Raw genomic sequence first — 4,949 nt, 5'->3', positions numbered from 1 at the left:
CTCCATTTCTAGGCAATCTGTTGCCAACATTGCCATAAGCAAAAGAAACTCACTCCTGGTTCACTGAGCTTGAGTCTGGACTGAAACCTGACCTTGTCAAACGATTAACAAGGAGGCCGTTACCCTGGGGGTGGGTCTAATGTTGGCAGCCCATGTAAACGAACCAAAATCTAAAGCTGCAAATGCCTCAAGGTTGTGAAATCAAAATGCGGGAACACAAATCACAAGCAGCCAACTAAGTTTTCATCTGTAGCCAATCAATTTCTTTCCCTTGCTTCTATCCTTTCTCTACCAGTCTCTCCCCAGCTTCGGTGGGTGGAGCTCTCCTAACCGTTTCCGGTTTAGCACTGTCCAAATTCATCCAATTTTTGCTCAAAGAAACTCTTAAAATATTGAATGTGCCTTAGTCATCTTTTAACAGCCTGGAGATTTTTGAAACATTGATATGGAAGGAAAGCGAAATGCAGAGCCCTGACTTACAGGAAGCAAAGGCTTGAATACAACTTTGAAGACCGCCTCAGAGGCAGAGGAGGGAAGCCTCACCCTGACTGGGAATCTTCAATTATGCAAATACACTTCAGAGATCACAACAAGAAAGGAATCTCGGAAACGGTCTGTTCTGAGGAAGAAATTGCTCTGTGTAATAATAGAAAATGGTATCTCTGTATCATGTCGAGCTACTTTTCCTTTTGTTCCCTCGAGAATGCTTTTATTTTCTCCTAAGTTAAGGATTGAGATCGTTATGTGTCTGAAAAGTGTTGCTTGTTTTTTTGAGATATCTTTTTTCTTTTATTTCAGTTGTGTATAAGAGACTGGCAGCTGAGGACCTGAAAAGTTGAAGATTCTCTTTTTCATGGGCAACTGAGAGTCTGTTATAAGTGATGTTGAGCCGGGGACTGTGTGATGAAGGAAGCTGAACCAGGCCTTCTTTGATGATGAAGGCCTTCTTCATGGGCACAAGAGTGAGCAACCTGGAACCCACAGTGGCATTCGCACCAGGGCCACTCCCTGCAGAGCAACATCGCTGTGTCTATTGAACAGCCGGAGGAGAAGTGGAGAGCGAACAGAAAGCCAGAGCAGGGGAGAAACACAAGGGACTTCTGCCCAGAACACGGATCTAGGAACCTGCAGAAATTCCAGGGAGGGCAGCGGAGGCCTTGCTGGTAGGATCATAATGTAGGCATCAATATGAATGTGACTTTCTTTTTTGCCATGAAGAAGGCGGCAGAGTTCCCATTTCCTTGTTCATTTACATAAATACTTGGACAGGTTCTTTAAATATGAACATCATGTCAGGGTGAGGCCCAGCATTGAAGAGTTTATTTTAAAACATGACATTATGTCAACATTCGCCATGATCTGTTTTAAAATAATTTGATTAGTTTAGCTGAGCTATACCCCATGAGAACGCTCAATGAAGGAGAAAAACCACAAATTACATTGGGAGTTAGGGAACTTGAAGGAAGAAGTAGGCAAATGTAAGAGAGTGCAAATCAGAGGATTCCAGCGGGTACCAGTGTCAGAACTGAGGGTCATTGTAGGTAATGACATGCCTGGAAGGGAAGGCAGAGAACGAGGACAGCAGAGCTATGAGTAAATCTCATTTATAACACTTGGTCTCTGGCAAGTCTGGAATTTATATTCACTGTTCGTTTTGAGAAAGGCTCACAAATTTTACCTAAAAACAAAAATCCAATACGAAGAAAAGAAGTCTCCAATCCATTGTAAACCTTGTAATATTTCAGAGTTAAAACTTAGCCCTAAGTCAAAGGCCTCCAGAGAGATGGTCCGGCTAAAGGGCAGGGTACAAATGATGCTGATGCGAGTTGAGGTGATATTGATGGGCTATTCGAAAGGGATCTGCTTGCTGTATCAAACCCCTGCCAGCCATAATTTAACGGGACAGAAGTCATTATTTTGCAGTGTTGTTCTCTTTGTACCCATAAAACTTGTGTTTGCTTTTCTTTGCAAGCCTCATCGCTCTGTGACTCGAGATCAGCCAGTGAGTGCGAGCTATCTTATGAAGAGTGACAGCCACAAATCTGGTCTTCTGGAGGCTAATCAACTCGAGTTGTTTTCTAAGCTGCACATTTATTCTCAGTTGTGCCGAACTGAGAAGGGCAAAATTCTACGGTCTTTTATGGTCCACGAAGCTTCTAACATTTGTTTTCTAATGAGAGCAGTCGTACATTTAACTCAAAAAGGAAACTGAAGTTATAGCCTCTTGTTTAACTGAATTAATACTTTGAAATCTGATCACAAAGAAATCAAGCGAATCTTTCTCTGATTTGTTTGGATGTAATCTAGCAGTCAGCTGCTAAATCCCTGCCCTTTGGAGAAGGGGTAAATTTAGCTTGAAACACCCAATTCCACAGCCTGTCATCCAAAGCCCTCCTCATGATTTATGTGAATTACTGTGAATTTATGTTCTCACGGTCCATTTCCTTGGACTCCTGTGTCTGTGAATGCTGCTTCTGTTATATCCCATTTGACTCTAATGAGAAGTTTGTTTTTTTTTTTTGTTAACTGATAAGATAAAATTCACTTTCAACAAGTGTTCAGTGAAATTAGAGCACTTAATCAAAAGTAAAATTTGGTGGTCGTGGAAGGAATTGCATTGTACATAATTCAGTTTTCCACCATCCTGACTTTCTTCTCCCGCTGCTGCTCTGCTCCTTGCATCTCTTTTCCTTTCTTATTCCTATAAACTCCTTTCTTCATAATGACACGGGTAGTAGAGCAATCAGCTTTTTTGAAATTGAGATATAATTCACATATGACATTGTGCAAGTTTAAGCTGTAAAATGTATTGATTTGATACCTTTATATACTGCAATATGATTACCATGGTTATCATTATCACGGTTTACAGGGTTAACTAACACCTCAGTCATGGCACATAATTATCATTTCTTCTTTGTGAGAACAATTAAGATCTAGGCTCATAGCAACTTTGAAATTTTATATAATACAGTATTGTTGACTGGAATCACTATGCATTAGACCCCCAGGACTTATTTATCTAGTGGTTGTATAAATTGTAAGTTTGTACTCTTAAACAGTATCTTCCCAATTCCCTACCCCAGCCCCTGGTACTGCCATTCTACCCTGTTTTTACAAGTTTGCCTTTTTCAGATTCTACATTTCCTCCAATTAAATACAGGGTCTCCTGCCAACACTTGTTATTTCTTATTTTCTTGATAATAGCTTTTGTAATGTGTGTGAGGTGATATCTCATCATGGTTTTGACTTGTATTTCCCTTACGATTAATGATGTTGGACATCTTTTCATGCACCTGTTGGTCATCTCTATGTCTTCTTGGAAACATATCTATTCAGGACCTCTGTTCATTTTAAAATTGAATTGTTTGTCTCTTTTGTCATTGAGTAGTATGAGTTCTTTATATTTTTTGGAAATTAACCCTTTATCAGGTACATGATTGACAAATATTTTGTCCAGGTCTGTAGACTGCCTTTTCGTTTTGTTGATGGTTTATTTTGCTGTGCAGAAAAAAATTTAGTTGACATAGTCCCACCTGTTAGATTTTGCTTTTGCTGCTTCTGCTTTTAGTGTCATACCCCAAATTCATTGCCAAGACTAATACCAAGGAGCATCTTGCTTATTTTTTTCTTGTAGGAGTTACCTGATCTTATGTTTAAGTCTTTAATCCATTTCAAGTTAATTTTTTTTGTGAGTGGTGTTTTTTTGTGAGTAGAGCAGAGGTCCAGGTTTCCCAAAACCATTTGTTGAAGAGGCTATCCTTTTCCCATGAAGTGTTCTTGGCTCCCTTGTCAAATATTAGTTGATCACATATGTGAGGGTTAGCAATCACCTTTTACAATCTGAGCGTGCCGTTGAGATCTCACTCTCCACTCCTATAGCTCACAAAAATATTTGACATAAATAATTAACAGTGCTCCTCCTAAGAGGACATATAAGGAAATGAAATGCTCCCATCTTGTTATTTATAGGAATATTTCATATTCATTCACTATCTAATACTTGGGAAGAATCTTTTGTGGATAAAATCTTCCTAAATCATCATGACTACCCTGTGAGGTAGAAATTATTATCCTTGTTTTGCAGTTGAGGGAAATAAGGGTTTCAGAGTTGAAAGTCATGGCTCACACACATCCGTTCAGTGAGAACGCTGGGACGCCATGCCAATGCACCTGTTTTCTGTGCCACCCTGCCTCTCACGGTATCCTGGACATCACTGCAGTACCTCCTATTTGTGGATAATCTGACTACTTCAACAGTGCTTCATTAAACATGACTACAGTTACGTTTTACCTCCTCCATTCAGGAAGTGGAAAATATTTCCCCATCCCCTGAATTCGGGCTTACCTTGTAACTTGCTTAGATCAAGTTATCAGTTATATTTCATACCTTCCAAGAATTGGCCTCAAGATGCCTTAAAGTTTCCCATCTCGTTTTCTCGGAGCATTGCTGACAGTTTGTGAGGAAGCCTAGGGTGAAACACCATGTGGAGAGAGAGGCCCAGCCGTATCAAGCATTCCAGCTTTCTTAGAAGTATGACAGCAGCCCATTAGGCCCAGTCACTTCCAGCCATGCCCCCTGCTGACTGCAACTGCAGGAGTGCTCCTAGGCGAGACCAGCAGAAACACCATCGACCTGCAGAGTCAGTGCAAACAAGAAACGGCATGGATGAACCTACCCGCAGGGCAGGGACAGAGACACAGCCGTAGAGAACGGAGGAGTGGACGGGGGGGTGGGGGGGATGGGGATGAACTGGGAGATTGGGAATGATATATGTGCACTGCCATGTGTAAAGCAGATAGCTAGTGGGAACGTTCTGTATCGTTCAGGGAGCTCAGCTCGGTGCTCTGTGATGACCTATAGGGGTTGGATGGAGGGGAGGGAAGGCTAAGAGGGAAGGGATACTTGTGTACACAGAGCGGATTCACTTCATTGTACAGCAGAAACT

The 4,949-nt window shown here is 41.2% G+C and overlaps 1 long non-coding RNA gene across 1 annotated transcript; it reads left to right on the top strand.

The window, feature by feature from the left end:
• Positions 1 to 310: 310 nt before the first annotated feature.
• LOC129644640 (uncharacterized) lies at positions 311 to 4,391 on the top strand. The gene is made up of 2 exons (XR_008710904.1): positions 311 to 612; positions 799 to 4,391. It is a non-coding gene; the product is annotated as an uncharacterized LOC129644640 (long non-coding RNA).
• The last annotated feature ends 558 nt before the right edge of the window (positions 4,392 to 4,949 follow it).

This window comes from Bubalus kerabau, chromosome 2 (assembly GCF_029407905.1).
Source record: "Bubalus kerabau isolate K-KA32 ecotype Philippines breed swamp buffalo chromosome 2, PCC_UOA_SB_1v2, whole genome shotgun sequence".
Taxonomy (NCBI): domain Eukaryota; kingdom Metazoa; phylum Chordata; class Mammalia; order Artiodactyla; family Bovidae; genus Bubalus; species Bubalus kerabau.
Note: the sequence above shows the minus strand (reverse complement) of the source record. Positions and strands in the feature narration are given on the sequence as shown.